General features: G+C 46.2%; 1 pseudogene; it reads left to right on the top strand.

The window, feature by feature from the left end:
* Nucleotides 1-20,548, top strand: part of LOC123951554 — a 46,788-nt pseudogene that overhangs the window by 6,578 nt on the left and 19,662 nt on the right.

The raw sequence follows: 20,548 nt of genomic DNA, 5'->3' as shown, positions 1-20,548 counted from the left end.
CCCTGGCAGGAAAAATGAGCAGAACAGAACAGAAGGGAGAATTAGTGAATTATAAGACAAATCAGAACAGGATGGAGAGAGAAAATTCTAGAAAATACAGCAGAGAGGATGAACATAGCAGGCATGAGGTAAGAAGTTCTAACCAGCATTTTGTCCAAGCTCTGAAGAGTGAGTAGAGAGAACAGAGCAGTAGTTGAAAATATAACAGGGAGACTTCTTCAGACTCAGGAGTAGATCCACAGACTCAAGAAGCTTAGCAAATCCCAGGCGTGATCAATGAGAACAGATTCACATCCAGACACGTGCATCTTATGTCATCCTGAGTGCAAAAAGAGATTGCCTAAACACGATGGCAGGTGGCACGGTGACAGAATCATCAGAAACTTGGAGAAGAAAGACATACTCAAGCGCCGTAAGGGCATCGCTGGTGACCTAGAAACACAGCAGAAGTACCTTTCAAGAATGAGGGTGAATTTCTTTCATGTACAGACGAATGAGAACTAAGAGAAGAGAATCTGTCAGCGACACAATCTCACTGAGGGACGTTCTCGAGAAGGTACTTTGGGCAGAAAGAAAGAGGTCTGAGTGGAATAGAGTGGAGAGCCCAGATATGGACCCTCAACTCTATGGTGAAATAATCTTCGACAAAACAGGAAAAAATATTCAATGGAAAAAAGACAGTCTCTTCAATAAATGGTGCTGGGAAAACTGGACAGCGATATGTAGAAGAATGAAACTCGACCATTCTCTTACACCGTACACAAAGATAAACTCGAAATGGATAAAAGACCTCAACGTGAGACAGGAATCTATCAGAATCCTAGAGGAGAACATAGGCAGTAACCTCTTCAGTATCAGCCACAGCAACTTCTTTCAAGATATGTCTCCAAAGGCCAAGGAAACAAAAGCGAAAATGAACTTTTGGGACTTCATCAAGATCAAAAGCTTCTGCACAGCAAAGGAAACAGTCAACAAAACAAAAAGGCAACCCACGGAATGGGAGAAGATATTTGCAAATGACAGTACAGACAAAAGGTTGATATCCAGGATCTATAAAGAACTTCTCAAACTCAACACACACAAAACAGATAATCATATCGAAAAATGGGCAGAAGATATGAACAGACACTTCTCCAATGAAGACATACAAATGGCTATCAGACACATGAAAAAATGTTCATCATCACTAGCCATCAGGGAGATTCAAATTAAAACCACATTGAGATACCACCTGACACCAGTTAGAATGGCCAAAATTAGCAAGACAGGAAACAACGTGTGTTGGAGAGGATGTGGAGAAAGGGGAACCCTCTTACACTGTTGGTGGGAATGCAAGTTAGTGCAGCCACTTTGGAGAACAGTGTGGAGACTCCTGAAGAAATTAAGAATAGAGCTTCCCTATGACCCTGCAATTGCACTGCTGGGTATTTACCCCAAAGATACAGATGTAGTGAAAAGAAGGGCCATCTGTACCCCAATGTTTATTGCAGCAATGGCTAAGGTCACCAAACTGTGGAAAGAACCAAGATGCCCTTCAACGGATGAATGGATAAGGAAGATGTGGTCCATATACACAATGGAGTACTATGCCTCCATCAGAAAGGATGAATACCCAACTTTTGTAGCAACATGGACGGGACTGGAAGAGATTATGCTGAGCGAAATAAGTCAAGCAGAGAGAGTCAAGTATCATATGGTCTCACTTATTTGTGGAGCATAACAAATAATATGGAGGACATGGGGAGATGGAGAGGAGAGGGAGTTGAGGGAAACTGGAAGGGGAGATGAACCATGAGAGACTATGGATTCTGAAAAACAACCAGAGGGTTTTGAACGGGCGGGGGAGCTTGGGAGGTTGAGGAACCAGGTGGTGGGTAATAGGGAGGGCATGTACTGCATGGAGCACTGGGTGTGATGCCAAAACAATGAACACTGTTATGCTGTAAATAAACAAATAAACGAATAAAAAATAATTAAAATGCAAAAAAAAAAAAAGAAAGAAAGAGGTCTAGAAGGATGGGTCTAGTATAAAAGAGTCGAGAACAAAGAAGGTGAACACACAAGCAGACGTAAACGACACCGCCTGACTACAACAGTGGACACAGTGTCTAGAGGACTGAAGAACAAAACAAGACGGACTTGAACTGTTAATTTAGGAGAGAGGTAAGCAAATTTACAACAGTCTAACATCTGGGTATTGTCCAGGAAGGAGGGGAAAGGTTGGATCACATCTGGATTTGCGGAGTTAGCAGGGCACGTCTTAATTTCCAGGGAAGCTACAAGTAGAACAGGAATAGTCTGACGAGGTTCAAAGGCAGAAGGAGCACTCATGGAGTCAGCTAATCTAACAAGACGGGACAGGAGAAGCAAGGAAACCGTGAGCAGATGGGGCAGATGGTGATCAAGGACCAAGATGGAGAGAAATCTCAGTAACCACTAACCAAACTGATTACAAGAGACAGGAACACTCCAGGGACAAAATAAATACTGTCAGAATAGATACAATAAACTCTAACACATCCTACATACTGTTCATGAGGGAAACCTCTGAACTTCATCTAAAGGTTTTAATGTCAATTAGACATTAACTGAAGGGAGGCTGAGATCACTATATAATCATAAAACCTAACACAAAAAGTATTATTGGCAGTAAAGAAAGTCACGTGATTAATGAAAAGCCACTTTTACCTAGAAGTCATACTAGTTTGAAATATATATGGACCAGTAGTGTGCCTTAGATACATATAGTAAGAAGAAATAGACAAATCCTCAATGATAGGGAATTACTCAGTAATTTATAGGAAATATTTGAATAAAATGATAACAAAACTGACCTACTGGAAATACAGGACACACAACAAATGCTGAAAGCACTTTCTTCTTAAAATCTCAGAAATATTTTTTTAAATGGGCAGACGGACTACAAACTAAGTCTCAACAAACATCAGTGGGTTGGCCTCATGGAGAGTGTATGTTCTCTGATGGTGAAAGAACAAAGTTAGAGTTAAGTGTTTAAAATATATATATTAGGGGCGCCTGGGTGGCTCAGTGTGTTAAGCCCCTGCCTTCGGCTCAGGTCATGATCCTGGGGTGCCGGGATCGAGTCCCCCATCAGGCTCTCTGCTCAGCGGAGAACCTGCATCTCCCTCTGCCCCTCCCCCAGCTTGTGCTCACTCGCTCTCTCTCTCTCTCTGACAGATAAATAAATCTTTAAAAAATAAAGTAAAATAGGGGCGCCTGGGGGGCTGAGTGAGTTAAGCCTCTGCCTTCAGCTCAGATCATGATCTCAGGGTCCTGGGATCGAGCCCCGCATTGGGCTCTCTGCTCAGTGGGGAGTTAGCTTCTCCCTCTCCCTCTGCCCCTCCCCACAGCTCCTTCTCTCTCTTTCTCTTAAATAAATAAGGTCTTGAAAAAGAACCATGGTAACTCTTAATCTCACAAAACAAACTGGGGGTTGCTGGGGGGAGGTGGGATTGGGAGAGGGGGAGGGGGCTATGGACATTGGGGAGGGTATGTGCTATGGTGAGTGCTGTGAAGTGTGTAAACCTGGCGATTCACAGACCTGTACCCCTGGGGATAAAAATACATTATATGTTTATTAAAAAAAAAATTTTGGAAGAGGAGGCGAACCATAAGAGACTATGGACTCTGAAAAACAACCTGAGGGTTTTGAAGGGTCAGGGGTGGGAGGTTGGGGGAACAGGTGGTGGGTAATAGGGAGGGCACGTTTTGCATGGAGCACTGGGTGTTGTGCAAAAACAATGAATACTGTTACGCTGAAAAAATAAATAAAATGAGAATAAAAAAAAAAGAACCATGGTAGCTGCAACAGTAGGGCCCTGGCAAACACACAGACACACAGACCAATGGAACAGAACAATGTCCAGAGAAAAAGGTACAAAGGCATCAGTGGACACTTGACTTACTAAGCCAGGACCGCAGAGCAGCGGCAAGGACGACAGAAACACAAGGCTCAGAGTGGAGAAGACACTTGCTGCTGGACAACCAGGAAGGCTCGTGTGCAGAGTGTGGGAAGAACCTGCGCCAGGGAGAGAAAGTCCTCCGCTCAGCACCGGGCTGGGGAGTGGGGGGGTGGGGGTGCAGGACGCTTCCCAGGCAATTCACAGAAGCGGAAATCCGAAGACAATAAACACGTGAAAGGTGCTAGACCCCCGAGACACGTGACTGCAGGGCTCGTAAACACTTGGCGGGCAAGCGCTGGGGGGCCCATGGGGGCCTGAGGCCGCAGGGTACCCTACCCTATGCCGCAGCGGCCTTGCTCCTCTGTGCCAGGAGTACGGGATCTTCAAGACTGACAAACCCAGACGCTCGGCCGCTGGGCAGTGAGTAGAGGAATGATGGGGTCTTCGTATGATGAAATCCTGCTGAGCAGTACAGACGACAGAGCCACAGCGGTGTGCACCCCACGGAGGAGTCTTACCACAAGGTGTTGAGGGACAGGTCACTGGGTGACGGGCTTAAGAAGGCCTGTGATGGAATGAGCATCGACGAGTCACTGAACTCTAACTAATAATGCACTGTATGTTAATTAATTGGATTTAATTAAACTAAACTAAAATTTAAAAAACCCCATAGCATTGAGTGAAAAAACACAGGAGCACAGGCTGGGAACAAATGAGACTACAGCCCCATCAGCCCATCAGCAGGGGTGCCCTCTGCTCCGCTGGCCTGGGGCACTCAGCCAGCCGCACCACCAGCAGAGCCCGCGGCCACTTCCCACAGCCAGTGTTGTGGTCGGACTCGCCTCCACCGTTCTCATTAGGACTGTGCGACTCATCTCCGCACCACCCTCCAGGGACCTCTGGGGACTGGGACTGATCACGGACAGCCCTGGAGAACACACCCATGCCCAGAGCTACTTTTTATTGGTGAATTTAAAGCACAAGCCTAGGAATTAGGGTGTGGGGAGGGAGAACTGGGGTCACCCAAGCGGTTGGGTGTCTAGGCTACCCAAGGCTTTATGAAAGAGAAGCCCTAACCCTGATGGGGGGGGGAGGAGCAGTCTAATTCCTGCTCGTGTGGCTCGTAGCTGTGTGCTGGAGGTATGATTATTCAGGATGGATGACTTATTTATCTATTTATTTATTTTATTTGTTTATTTTCAGCGTAACAGTGTTCATTGTTTTTGCACCACACCCAGTGCTCCATGCAATACATGCCCTCCATATACCCACCACCTGGTTCCTCAACCTCCCCCCCACCCCGCCCCTTCAAAACCCTCTGGTTGTTTTTCAGAGTCCATAGTCTCTCATGGTTCATCTCCCCTTCCAGTTTCCCTCAACTCCCTCTCCTCTCCATCTCCCCATGTCCTCCGTGTTCTTTGTTATGCTCCACAAATAAGTGAGACCATATGATACTTGACTCTCTCTGCTTGACTTATTTCACTCAGGATAATCTCTTCCAGTCCCATCCATGTTGCTACAAAAGTTGGGTATTCATCCTTTCTGATGGAGGCATAGTACTCCATTGTGTATATGGACCACATCTTCCTTATCCATTCATCCGTTGAAGGGCATCTTGGTTCTTTCACAGTTTGGCGACCGTGGCCATTGCTGCAATAAACATTGGGGTACAGATGGCTCTTCTTTTGACACGGAGGCCTCCTTAGTCCCGGGCAGAATGTCAAGCATTTAAATTACCGTCAGAGGTCTCCTGGCAGGCACTGATCCCCCAGCCATGTTCAAGGATGCATACTTAATGTGGTAAACTTCTAAACAAATGCAAAGAGGTGACCATTGTGCCCAAGATGCTTTCCTTTAGGGAGGAGGGAGTTTGTGACTGGGCTGCAGGACGGGCTCCCCGGGCCGCCAGTGTCCCAGTTTCGGATGTCCGGCGGCATGCTCCGGGATGTGTGCATCCCAGTGATTAACATTCTGTGATTCAGGCCCTTTCCCTGTATTTGCTGCATCTCACACTGAAAACACAATTCTCTGAACAAAGAGAAAGGCAGTGTGGACAGAACAGCAGGTGAGGCAGAGGAGGGTGAACCCCTGCGGATGGGATCAGAGGCTGGGAGGGGGGATGCAGGGCCGGCTGCGAGGGAGGGGAGAGGCCCTCAGTTTCCTGTGTGCCCCTGTGATGACAGCTGGACAAGCACCACGCACGAGGGGCCCTGCCAGGTTGCTGGGCTTTGGGTTCCAGCCTTCAGCAGCAAGCCCAAGGACGTTGTTGGGAGCCTTGCTGATTTCTTCACTATTAGCCACAGAGAAAATGGAATTAATGATAGGAGTTAATCCGCAAGCAGACTTCTGAATTCTCCACACCAAAAAGGCACCCATCAAGTATCACATGAATAGTCCGTCCTATTTCACAAAAAGGGTCACACGAATTAATGGCAGAAGACGCTGTCTCCAACTTGAGAAATGAAAAAACCAGGACACTTGAGGATCTAAGCCATGTATCTGAAGTGGCCCTGAACTGGAAACAAGTTCAGAAGTAATTCACTAAGCAGAGAGCTTTGCTTTGCGCATCGTCAGTGATTTCTGCTTCCCATTACTCGGCCTGACTGAAGAGCCTGTGGTCTGTTGTCCAAGAACGGGTTCATACGAAGCCCTAGGTTTCGTTTTCATCAACAAGGGCTCCAAGACTAAGGGCTGCTCAGGCTGTGTAAGCCTCCCCCTAATACCGCCTCCCAGCTCCCCCAGAACCCCTACATTCCCAGTCACAGCTGCTGCCGCACAACTCCCAGGAGCATAATCTTACGTTAGGAGAAAATCCAACTGAGCAAAGGTAAAGGCCAGCTGGGCTTCTTTCACCAACTTAAGAATGGGGGTGCATCTTATGGAACAGATGCAAGGGAGCCTGTTGGGTGATGCAAAGGCAAGGCCTCCCGAGGCAGTAACAGTGGGGACCAGGGCGTTATTAGCAAAAGAAAGAAAGGGTGGTCTCAGGCAGGTCACCTTCCCTGGGGAGGACGGGCATCAGCATGGGAGGAGGAAATTCCAGACCGGCTTACAGTTCCACTGCCCGGAGAGGCTGAGACCACACTCCGTGGGGTGAAGCCTTGCCGGGGCTTCAGTGACTCCATCCTGCGTACGTTGTTTCTTTTTAACAGCATTAAAAAGTAAGTGTATGAAAGTCGCAAAACAGACTGTTTTTTTTCATCTAGTATCACACAAAACACTGTGTGCACAGAGCCCCAAGAAGGCTCCCGTCTTCCGGCCGATCCTCTCCCATACAGAAACCCTGGGGCTGCCTCTGCATTTTGTTGAAGACACTTTATAACTTTGGGAGTCACTCAGTCACACATGACAAGATCTTCCCAAATCAATTTTAAAAATTTCTTATTGACATAAAGGGTGCTGCCCCTGAGCGCCCATGTTTGTGTCTGTACCATAAGGCCTGAGGCGCATGGGCTTCTCGTACTTGACTTAATGCCTAAGGCAGCGCCGGGGACGAGCAACTCTCCCCTCTTCTCTCCGGGTCTCTGGCAGCGCCTGAGAATCAGCCTGACAGAAGAGCTTAACAGAAAACCACACACATCTTAACTGAATGCTGACTCATATGCAAGAGTCTCCATGAGAGGAAGGACCAGAGCAGGAAGCTCTTACAGCTTTTAGACTAAGAAACAGATTGTGCGTGGAGACTGGACATGATAAAGGCTTGGGGCTACAGGCAGTGAATGGGGAAGAAATCACTGGGAAGACATGGCTACTGCAACGAGGCTTGTTTGCACCGCCTTCCTGGCCCCAGATGTCCCCTCTCTGGTGACAGGAATGTCCTCCCTCCTCCTGGGACAGGGAGGGCACCTTTCACAGGGAGAAGTTCGCCTGCTTTCAAGAGGACAAAGGAGGGTCAGAGTGTCCTGTTTGCACCGACTTTTTCTCAAGTGTCTTTAATTCAAAGCTTCAGTATGCCCGAGTGGGACAGTTTCAGTAGGTACCCACGGGTGAAATTCTCCTCTTTAGTTTCTAGTCCACGTCTCTGTTACCCACTCTGGATGGAATCCACCTTTCTTTCGACTTCTTAGCACTTTCTTTTCTTTTTCTTCCTTCCTTTTAAAGATTTTACTTATTTGAGAGAGAGCACGAGCAGGGGAGGGCAGTGGCAGAGGGAGAAGCAGGCTCCCCGCTGAGCAGGGAGCTGGATGCGGGACTGGATCCCAGGACCCCGAGATCACGACCCCTGCAGAAGGCAGACATCCCATGGGCTGAGCCCCCCAGGCGCCCTGTCCTGGTGCTTCCCAGGGGAAGGCCAGGCCGGAGCGTGCAGAGCCGTGCTCAGTGCCGTGGTGGGAGCAGACCACTCCCAGCGGCAGCATGATGGCAGCAGCCTCGTGTGTTCAAACACATCTAACAAAAATGCTAGAATTACAGCTGCTTACTGAGAAATACTGTAATGTTCATGGCAGACATTAAGAACCATGAACTCTAAGCACTGAGCTCCTGCTTTTTGGTTTTTTCTAGACGGATCCGGTTGAGAACATGTTTGAACAGAACCTCGAGATCAAGTTCTACATCAGTTCTGGACCCGCATCTCCGTCCTCGCGCAGTGGAGATGAAGCCGACCCCATTAAGGTGCCTCCTGGGGGAGCTTGGCTCCCACCCTGTTGCGGTGTGACGTGGCAAAGGGAGAACGAGCCCCAGTCAGACAGACGGCACCGTGTCTCTCCTGTGGAGTGCACTGCGGGGCTGGCATGGTCCCTGGTCCCTTCACGGGTCCTCAGGTTAACTGGCGGTGCTGGGGGATGTGACACTCACAGGAGAACTCTGTCCTCAAAGCCTGTGACAGACGACGTGGCCTCCACGGTCTCTTGAGGAACAGCAGCTCACGACTGCATCCGCTCGGAGCCCTTGGGAGTCGGGGTAGAGCAGGAACCTGAATCGGAGCATCCAGTCTGGGGTTAGGTGTAATTAGTAAGCTGTAAACTATCTGTGATGATGCTTGTTAAAGCTGGAAATATTTTCTCATCTTCTATATGATGGTGTGTAAAACAACATTTCATCGGCTCTTCCTTCATGTTAATCAGAGATCGAGTCTCTGCAAGAGAAAATGTTTCCTCCAGAAGGCAAAGGGGTCGGTGCCTCTGCTTACGGCTCCCTGCTCAGAAAAGCCGCCCCCCTGCACCCTGGTTAATCTGGGCAGGGGTTCTTTTTTTTTTTTTTTTTTAAGATTTTATTCATTTATTTGACAGAGAGAGATCACAAGTAGGCAGAGAGGCAGGCAGAGAGAGAGGAGGAAGCAGTCTCCCTGCAGAGCAGAGAGCCCGATGCGGGGCTCGATCCCAGGACCCGGAGATCATGACCTGATGCCGAGGGCAGTGGCTTAATCCACTGAGCCACCCAGGCGCCCCTGGGCAGGGGTTCTTTGCTGCAGGCTTTGGGGCCAGGGGCTGGGCCGCAGGCAGTGGGGGACGGACCTGTGGTTTAGTCGGGAAAGCTCCGGTGCGGCCTCTAGCGGTGCCAGACCTTACCTGCAAATTCTGCTCTGCTTGGAGCCTCCGAAATTTTGACAACAATTTATCTTACTGGTTTAAAAGTTTAGTAACTGAAGCATTTCTATCATAGAGAATAACCCACCATGAATCCATAGGTCTACTGCCCACAGATGCAGCCCGTTTCGTGTCAGATAGAGAAACGAGGATGAAATGGAAGGCACTGCCCTCCCCCTGGGACGCTCCTGCCCCCTTCTTGTACTCAGCGTCACATGCATGTGTGCTCCATGGCTGGGGACTGCTCAGCTGGTGTGAAGCACGCGCACACGGATCCCCGCTCCTGCACAGCCGGCGGTGCTGAGACGCCTCCCTCGCTCTGAGCGCCGCGCAGCGTTCCGGGGTGCCTATGCCTGTGGGCTTAGATGTACCGGACGGCTCTCCTCTGGAGGCGTGTCTGGGTTCCTTCCGTATCTCAGCACCACAGTCCCTCCATTATAATGAGCCTGCTGGGGCCCTGCTGCTTCTACGGCGGTTCCCTCTCCCCAGTCCAGGGTCTCAGCCATCTCCAGCCAACCAGGCTCCCGAGCAGATGATCTCCACCTGACAGGTGCTCAGGAGGTCCCTGGGTCTTCCACAGGAGGGCGCACTTATGATGAGTGTTCTTTTAATGTGGTCCACACGCTACGACATATTATTTGAAATGGCCAACCTGCAACACATTGTATAAGATAAACACACACTTTGTGGAAAGGGAAGCATATACTAAATTACTTAAAATATCTTTTCCCCACTGTAAGAATTTTAATTTTACTATGTTTTTGTCTATTAACCAGCTTGCCTCACTTGGGGAATTACTTAACCCTTACAGTTTTGGAGATCTGTGTAACATGCCCTTGTCTATGTTCATTTCCTAGATTCAGGTTGTAGATTCTGCTCATCTTCCGGTCCACACTCCAACAATAAAGAGAAAGGAATATCACAGTAGCATCCTCCTTCCAACTAAGATACTTGATTTAATTATAAGCTTAGTGGGTTCATTTCAAAATGAGAATAAACTGGTTTTGCTCTTACTGCCTTGGTATTTACCAAAAATCTTTTTTGCAGTTACATTCATCAAACCTCCAATCAGATTTAAAAATTAACACAACAGAAAATTCCACTATAAAAATCTTCTTAAGGTTTGGGCGCCTGGGTGGCTCAGTGGGTTAAGCCGCTGCCTTCGGCTCAGGTCATGATCTCGGGGTCCTGGGATAGAGTCCCGCATCGGGCTCTCTGCTCAGCAGGGAGCCTGCTTCCCTATCTCTCTCTGCCTGCCTCTCTATCTACTTGTGATCTCTCTCTGTCAAATAAATAAATTAAAAAAAATCTTCTTAAGGTTTGAATACAGCACAGGGGTGAAACATTTAGTGACTATTTCAGGGGAATATCTTTTCTATTAAATGGGCTTTGCGGTGTCTGTCAAGTCTCATTTAGAAATCATAGATGATGGTAAACTAACTAACTGAGTTTTGCCGTGAAATCCACTCAAGGGATCCGTATCCTGTATCTCATAACTGACTCCCAGATAAATTCCAAATTCAGCTGTAATTCAAATGTAAAACTGAAAACACATATTAGAAATGTATTAGAAAGTCTTATAATTTTGGAGGAAAGCCTTCATTTTTTGAATCAATGTACTGCCTATTTAACAAATAATTAAAAATGACCAAAATATTCAAAGCATCCCTTTTTATTAGCAATAAGTAACCAGAAGCCGTAACAAATAGCAATAAAAAGGAAATTCATAAATACAATAAACCTGTTTTCCCAAACCTGATAGCAAATACTATCATAAATGATGAAACACTAAATCTTTTCAATTAAAACCAGGAACAGTATAGAATTACCCCATATCACTGTTAGTATTCAGTAGTTTCTAGGAAATGCAATAAAAATGAAAATAAAATGGCTGGAATAAACACTGGAACATAACGGTCTTTCACAAGGTTGGTATGATTGTTTGCTCACAACACCCAAGAGATTCTGGTTTAGAAAAATAACCTACTAAAATTAATAAGGTAATTTGAAAATAAGATAAATATATAAAATAACACAGGTATCTCTATAATATAATGAATATCTAGGAAAGAAATAGAAGGTATTTCTATGCCAAGATCAACAAAAATATATATTAAGGAAAACTAAGAATAAAACATGAGTGTTTTGTCAAAATTAATGTAAGGCAGTATCAATCTGAGTATCAAAAGTATTTTATTTTCTTCTTTCTTGTTTTCCTTCCTTTGTTGCAGTTCATCACAGTATATTAGAAAAGGCATACGTCTCTGCTTTCTAAATGAAAGCCAGTAAAGGGAGGAAAAGAGCTGGCACAGACGTCAGCTTCAGGTGGGAGGGTGAGAGCCTGGGTCAGGTGGGGAGAGCTGAGGGATCTTCAGGCTGAGTGACGGGGGCGCCTACTGGCGAGTCTCCAGGCAGCGGGTCCCTTAGGAGCCTAGAAGGACTCAGGGACTGGAGACACCAGGTCCCCCTGAGGCGAGGGTGCTGTGCAGCTGTGCGAAGGGGCCAACTGAAGACCTGAATAGGGGGTGCAGGAGCCCCACCCCACACGGGGTCCAGGGCAGAGCCTGCAGACTCTGGCCTTCTGTCCACTCTATGGCGAGGAAGGAGATACACGAAGTAGGACGGCACACTTGCCGACTGGTGTTTGGAGAAGCCAGAGTTTGTTAGGATTCCCACGTTGCCCGTTTATGGTGTAGTAATTTTGAGGACAAAGGGGACTGATCAAGGACTGGCCGACCCTCGGTGGGTGACCGATTGGCTGCTCATGGTGACAGCACGTGCAGCTCTCCTCGGTGGGGTTCCGGTTCAGAGTTTCAGGATGCCTCTGTCCCACAGCCGCACGGTCTGCTTCACTGCACCCTCCCATTCACTATTTTTTTATTGGTAGAAAATGAAACACATGATTTGCTAGAGAGAAAATTTTGAAATTATTCTTTCCTTCCACAGAAGGTATAAACACCGTGTTCCTTCTTGCTTTCTCCTCATTCAAGTGTATGCGCAGAGGCTGTCTCACCCGCCCATGGCAGCATCTGTCAGTTGAGAAAGCATCGTTGCAAGGTTCAGGATCTACTGGACCAAATAAAAGCCAGGCCCGATTTATTCGGTTCCAAACAATATTAATGAGTATGTTGTTGGGGTCCGTTATCAAAGGAACGAGACTGAGACAAAGTCAAAGTTATGCAAAGCCTTATTCTATGCCAAGCATTAGAAGTCAGACTGACTGGCCAGGGCCGCCTCCGAAGAGAGCGACCCCCTCCCGATCTCACAGGCTGGTTTTATAGGGCATAACCGCAGACCCAAGGTACGTGACTTCTATTGTTAAGGCATTTACTCCCGGAATCGATACCCGGAACCATACCAGGAACTACTGGGGCGTTTATTCCCGGAATGAAGTCCATGGATATAAACAACAATATGGCTACCGAGGCAATATGGAGTTGCTCTGGCTGAGCAGGCCCTAGTAGTTAAACAGATTTTAACATTAAATTGGCCCTAACATATGTGATCACCAATGAGACAATTCTCTTCCTCCTCCTCTTTCTTTTCTTGGTAATTTTTTGGGATCCCTTGCTCCACATTTCGTAGTTAGGAAGGAATGAGGGGACAAGATCTTCCGCTCTAGTGAGAAAGTCGGGGAGCTGCTTTTCTTTGTACATAAAATGGTATCTGTGACCAGAACCACCTCTTCAGCGTGATTTCACCCTCTGTGCTTGGTTGGTCTGTCTTGTAGAGTAAGAGCCACCGGTTTTTCCTCGCATCCTTCACGGCCCCACCAGGTGTCACCAGTGCACGTCTCTGATGGTGGGTTTGATAAGACAAGGCTGTGCCTGCGACGGTAAGAGCCGGGGAAGAGCGGTGCGGGGGCCAAGGCCGGCGTCTCTACCCTCACGTGCTCTCGTCTGCAGGGGCTCCCACAGTGAAGCACACACCCGGGTGTGTGTGTGTGTAGAAACACAGACGTGTTGCTCACATTGCTGGTTCTGGTGAGAGCGGTCTTCAGGGGGGCAGAGCACAGACTTCCGCCTGTGTCCCCACAGGGTGAAGGGGCCTCTCTCATCAGAGCGTTTATCCCATACATGAGGGCTCTGCCCGCGGCTCCCCAGCGCCTTCCACAGATGGGCCCCACCTCCGAACATCACTGCATTGGGGGGTACAATGTTAACATATGGATTTCGGGGGGACACATTCAGTCTATTGCAATACGTTATTAAGCAAACATTCTGTTGTCTCTGAATTGTAGAAGCATGGCAGGAAAGGGATCCCTTTGCTAAAAATCTCTTGGAATCTGTTGCATTTTGTAAAGATCGGACCCTTGGCCATTGGGAATGTTGGTGGACCGTGGCACTGTGAGACTGCAGCCTTTTCGGCCTGTGCATGCTGTCCCCGGAAGCCCTGCTGTGTAGACTGCAGGCAGGGCCACATCTTTTAAGAACATGCATTTAGGAATATTTTGTTCCCTGTAACACTGATAGAGCACGAAGACCAGATTCAGGAGTTCATGCGGCAGGAAACGGAACGCTATCCGTGAGCTCTAGCTGCTTTATCCGACTCATTCAATCTACTGTAGATATTACCGTCAGGGAGCAAAGTGCTTTTGGAAATATCGGACTGTGGGTCACTGTGCTCTAGGACGAGGAATGAGCGCCTAGGCAACACATTCAGCGCCGTGGTGGGTTCCCTTGCCAGCGCTGTCCAGCACTCACTCCAGGACAAGGCGCTGAGTGGGACAACTTTCCTGCCCTCAGCGCTGCCACCGTCGCAGCCCCCTTCACCATAAATCAACCTGGTGCATGAGACAAAACGGGATCTAAAATGGGGAATTCGGTGCTTATAAGATCCTCCCTGGGCGTGAGGGGGCAGGCTCTGAGCAGAGTGCTTCAGCGGCTATCAGGGTCAGAAAAAGATGACAGGATCAGGAAGCAGCCACCACTGCTGCACTCCCCGCACCCGCTACTTCTGCCAGGATCAGGAAAGGCCCTGCCCTGTTTGCAGCATCAGGACATCCCCCACACAATAATGCCACCCCCCCACAGCTGGGACCTCACCCCCGTCCAGGCAGGGTCCACGCAGTACAGCGGGTGGTTGGCAGCCAGCACCGCTCCCAGCCAGCCTGGCTCAGCTCAGTCTCACAGGAAGTCCTCTTGTCCTCTTGCTGGTGGAACGTCCATCAGGCCCAAGCTCCACTGCAAGGGAGGCTGGGAAATGCAACTTTCAGCATTCTGACCCCCGCTATGAGCAGACCGAACTGCAGTGGAGGGTGCGGGAGGGAAACCATGTGTCTCCTGCTGTCACGTCTCTTTATTCCCTCCAAAAAGCATGTGGGTTCTCCTGTCACACAACCTGCGTAGAAAAGGCTCCCAGAGCTTGTCCAGTGCCTTCTCAGCAGAAGAAAGGCGCCCTCTGTCTAGACGCACAGGCAGGCATGAGAACAGCCTATGAAGGCCGTGTCTGGGTAAGTGTCGATATTTGGGGTTTAGATGAACTCTTGTTAAGTTTATCAATCACCTTGCACTCTGTGAGCACACTCATAAAAAGAATTATATATATGTAATATCTGTAACAGATTATGCAGTACAAATTATGTGCAAGTGAACATATTTGTTCCATCCTGAGAGGACAGTTTGAGGACAAAATTCAGTTGTCCCCAGTAGGATATTTTTATTTTTTTATTTTTTATTTTTTTTATTTTTTATTTTTTTTAGATTATTTATTTATTTATTTGACAGAGAGAGAGATCACAAGTAGGCAGAGAGGCAGGCAGAGAGAGGAGGAAGCAGGCTCCCCGCTGAGCAGAGAGCCCGACGCGGGGCTCGATCCCAGGACCCTGAGACCATGACCCGAGCCGAAGGCAGCGGCTTAACCCACTGAGCCACCCAGGTGCCCCCCAGTAGGATATTTTTAAATATCTCAAAGTTTTCTGTTCAAACCTCACCCTGTGATGAATAAATGTTGGAAACTTGTGATGGAACTTTGAATTCCAGTCTGCAATGACAAATTTTAAGACTAAAAGTAAAATAACTTTTTTGATAAATATTTAAAATCCAGTTGAATTTGAGGCATGGTGTTACCAAGTTTGAATTTAATGTTACCATGGACAAAGAAATTATTTGACTATATCGCTAGTGTAAACTGAAATGGTGCCAATCTTATTTTAGAAGAGATGCTCAGTCTTCAAAGGAATTCCCTTGTTGTTTTGAAATTTCAATGTACATCTCTGTCCCACATCTTTAATAAGTGACAGATTTATAACATGTTTATTATTTTAATTGTATGTGTAATAATTGGATAGCATGTGATGTTTCAGCTCATACCGTTTTTATTTGTTGATGTTTTTAAATCCAAACTAAAGATCCCAAAGAAGGCAGGGGCGAGGAAGGGATGGCAGAGAGCCCTGGCTGTCGTCTGTGACTTCAAGCTCTTCCTGTACAACATGGATGAAGAAAAAGATTCCAAACCCAACGTTGTCATGAGTCGAGTGATTGATATGAGGTAAACTTTGAAAGACAGAATCTTTTAATTAAAAAAAGGGAATAAAAATGGTTTCTGATATTTTCTTTAAAAAGTGTCATTAACAAATGTTAATGTTTAACTTTATGTTAAAGTTCCTAATTTTCTCCATTTCCATGTAAACTTCAAGCAGAAGATTTTGGTCCAAAGTTTTCTCACCAGCCCTAAGGTATGGATCATAATTCAGTGCGATATTTGTAATATTTTTACTCAGAAGTTATCTTCTGTGTGTGTGTGTGCACGCACACGCACACGCGTGGCAAAGGAAGAGATAGCAGAACCAGACACTTCGTGTGAGATGTAATTCACACACTATAAATGTCACCATTTTAAAGTGTGCCATTCGCTGGTTTTCCCATGTTCACAAGCTCGTACAACCACCACCACAATCTAATTTTAGAGCATTTTTGTCAGGCCAAAACCAAACCATATTTGCCTTATCTACATTCTCCTTTGTCCCAAGCCCCCGGCAAGCGGTGAGCTAGTTCTGCGTGTCTGGATCCGCCGCCCTGGCTATGTCATGTAACTGCAATCACACGGGCAGCCTGCTGCGGGCCTCCCGCACTGAGTGTGCTGTTTGCCAGCTTCCTCCACGTCGCCTGTAGCCTATTTCATTACTTTTCATGGCTTATGCCCTTCTTTGGATTGAGGAAATTCCTTTCTATTTCTAGTTTGTTAAGTGTTTTTATCAGGTGTTGGGTTTTGGAAAATTCTTCTTTTTTTTCTCTTAAATTTATTTATTTTTTTTTTCAGCAAAACAGTATTCATTGTTTTTGCACAACACCCAGTGCTCCATGCAATACGTGCCCTCCCTATTACCCACCACCTGGTTCCCCCAACCTCCCACCCCTGCCCCTTCAAAACCCTCAGGTTGTTTTTCAGAGTCCATAGTCTCTTATGGTTCAGGGTTTTGGCAAATTCTTTTGCTGTGTCTGTTGAGGGGATCATGTGGTTCCCCCTTCATTAGCATGTTGTATTACACTGATTTTTTAGAATACAGAACCTACCTTACATTCCTGGGATAAATCCCACTTGGTTATGCTGTGGGAAAAAAATAGGAATATCCTTTTAACATGCTGCTGGATTGGATTTGCTGGAATTGATTGAGGATTTTTCCATCTGTATTAATACAGAATATTGGTCTATAGTTTTCTTTCATTAGATATTTTTGCCTGGCTTTGGTGTTAGAGTAACAATGGCCTCAGAATGAGTTGGAAAGCACTTTCTTTCCCCTCTTATTTCTTTGGAAGCATTTGTGAAGGGTCGGTATTAAACATGTTTGGCAGAATTCACCAACAGAGCCATCTGGGCTTGAACTTCTATTAAAGGGAAGTTTTCTGATTCCTTTCTCAGTCTCTACTTGTTATATATAAATCCACTCAGATTTCCATACCCTCCTGAGTCAGCTTTAATCCTTTGTGTTTCCTAGGAAATTTTCTATTCTTTGAGATTTTCTATTTTTTTTTTGGCATGTGATTGCTCATAATATTCCCTTACACTTCTTCTAATTTCCGAGAGGTCAGTTAATTATGTGCCCTCTCTCATTTCTGATTTTAATAATTTGAATCCTTTCTAATTTTTTTCTTACTTTAGCTAAAGGTTTACCAATTTTGTTAATCTTCTTAAAGGACCAACTTTTGCTTTTCTCTTCTTTTCCTACATTCTGTTTCTTTAATTCCCACACTCTGTTCTTTGTCACTTCCTTCTGCTAATTCGGGGTTAGTTTGCTCTTCTTTTTCTAGTTTATTAAGGTGGAAAGTTAGGTTATTGAGTTGAGAGCCTCAATTATTTCTTTTGTCCCCTTTTGTCCTTTCCCTTGCTTAGGGTTCCCATGATGCATATCTTAGCATTGTTTATGGTGTCCTGCAGGTCTCTGAGTCTCTGTTCATTTTCCTTCGTTGTTCTTTCTTTCCTTTTCTCAGACCGGATTATACTAATCTGCCCGTCTTCAAGGTCAGTGATTTGGTCTTCTGCCTACTCAGAACTGTTTTCGAGCCCCACTAGTGAATTATTCATTTCTATTGTTTCACTCTTCAACTTCAGAATTTCTATTTGGTTCCTTTTTTACCATTTCAAATTCGTTATTGATACTTTCTATTTGGCGAGATATCATTCTTATAATTTTTAAAAAAGGTTTTGTTTATTTATGACAGAGACACAGCGAAAGAAGGAACACAAGCAGGGGGAGCTAGAGAGGGAGAAGCGGGCTCCCCACTGAACGGAAAGCCCAAGATGCAGGGCTTGATGGCAGGACGCTGGGATCATAACCTGAGTCAAAGACAGATGCTTAATGACTGAGCCACCCAGGCATCCCACATCCTTATAATTTTCTTTAGTTCTTTAGCCATGGCTTCCTTTAGATCTTCAAACATATTTAAAATGGATGATTTAAATCTTTGTTCAATAAATTCAACATCTGGCTTTCCTGGGGAACAGTTTCTACTGGCTATGTTTTCCTGTGTATTTTTCATACTTTTGTGTTTCTTTCCATGTCTTACAAATTTTTCTTAAAAAGTGGACATTTCGGGGTGCCTGGGTGGCTAAGGGGGTTAAGGCCTCTGCCTTTGGCTCACATGGTCTCAATCCTGGGATCGGGTCCCGCATTGGGCTCTCTGCTCAGTGGGGAGCCTGCTTCCTCCCCCTCTCTGCCTGCCTCTCTGCCTGCTTGTGATCTCTGTCTGTCAAACAAATAAATGAAATCTTTAAAAAAAAAAAACCAACCAAAAAACCCTGGACATTTCAAATAATGAAACTGGCAGCTTGGTAATCAAATCCCACGTCCTCTCCAGGATTTGTTGATGTTTTTACTTGTAATTGTTGTTTGTTTCTTTGGTGACTTTTCTGAATTTATCTGTAAAGTCTTTACTCTTGGTCCTGTGAGGTCACTGAAGTCTCTACTTTGTTAGTTTAGTGGCCAGCTAATGATCATGCAGAGGTTTTTTTAAAGCATCTGGATGGGGTATATCTCCCAGTCTTTGCTGAAGGGCTTGTGTGCAAATTGGGGCGCTCCTTCAGCACTCAGCCAGGCAGCTGACAACACTGTCTTAGCCTTTACTTCCTACCGGTACAAGTCCTCAAGAACAAGGGAAGAAGTAATAGCTGAAAACTTCCCCAATTAATGTAAAACATTAATCTACACATCCAAGTCATCAAGAAGGGAGCACTTAGGGCCTTCTCAGGTCTTTCCTGAGAATAGCACAGCCCCAGGAAGGTTCACAGGCCTGTACATGTGCATTGACTTCTCGATTCCTAGCAGCATGCCCGAGCTGCTCAAAGGCCCTATGGACATCTCACATCCTATCTTATCTTTTCAACATTTTTGACTTATCTCTTTTTCTCCCCAGTTGTTAAACATGGCCTAGGCAGTTGTGTAGCTGAGATGCTTCCAGGCCGTTGTTTTCTATAAGTGCCCCCTGGGTACAGATTTTTCAAACTTGGGAGAGTTCTGAGTTAAGTCCAATATGGCAGTTTCTTTCCCGCACCTCCTCCTCTTTTCCGCTCCTGAGTGGCCCCTGGCTTCTAGGATGCTCTGTAAACGCAGGCTGCCATTTTCAAGGCTGTTGAGGACTTAGAAAATGGAATATGCAGCTAGGGCAAATTAGATCAGCACAGAGCTCATGATTCCTACCAAGATTTAGCTGTTTCTCTTGAATAAATCCTCCTTGGATTGCCACAAACTTTGGTTAGTTTGTATAGTTCTTAAAAAGTTGAATTTTACCATTTTTTCCCTCTTTTTTTTTTTTAAATCAAGGAGAGAATCCTCAGAGATCCTTACTCTGCCATTTTTGCAGATGTCTCTATAACTGTTTATTATTAAGTAATACTGAATCAGTGAACTTGGAGCAAGTGTATCTTATTGAAAGAAATGCAGTAATATGTTCTCTCCTCCCTCCTGCCTGTTCCAAAACTTTTAAGCCCCTTTACACATTCCTCCTGGTGTATCCGGGCAACTGTCCTTGACCTTTTACTCCTCCCCCTTCTGCACACACCCAGTGTGATCCCGTCATTTCCCATCATTTTCCGTGGTTCCAGGTGTCCCCTGCACCATGACGATGTGCCCTGCCTAAACATTCTATCACAGATTATTTGGGTCTCCATGTTCATCCTGTCGTATTTTGATATGTTGCTCAAAAACTCTGTTCTATATTCTCCATACTAGTGAATGTCACCCTTGTCAGAATTTTTTTTTTAAAGATTTTATTTATTTGACAGAGGGAGAGATCACAGGTAGGCAGAGAGGCAGGCAGAGAGAGAGGAGGAAGCAGGCTCCCTGCTAAGCAGAGAGCCCGATGTGGGGCTCGATCCCAGGACCCTGAGATCATGACCTGAGCTGAAGGCAGAGGCTTAACCCAATGAGCCACCCAGATGCCTCCTTGTCAGAAATGTGATGGTACCCTGAGTAACTGGCACAGGAAACCAGGTGATCTTGAAGGGGACTTTGAAAGATTAGTCTGGCAGTAGACATTTTTTTATGAGAGAGAGAGGGAGAGAGTGAGCGTGTTTGATGGTGGGGACAGGAAATGAAAGCAACGCTGCAGTCAAGTCCCGCTGGCAGTCGTGCACTCTTCAGACTGAATGAGTGTCTGCACT

This window comes from Meles meles, chromosome 10, assembly GCF_922984935.1.
Source record: "Meles meles chromosome 10, mMelMel3.1 paternal haplotype, whole genome shotgun sequence".
Lineage (NCBI taxonomy): Eukaryota > Metazoa > Chordata > Mammalia > Carnivora > Mustelidae > Meles > Meles meles.
Note: the sequence above shows the minus strand (reverse complement) of the source record. Positions and strands in the feature narration are given on the sequence as shown.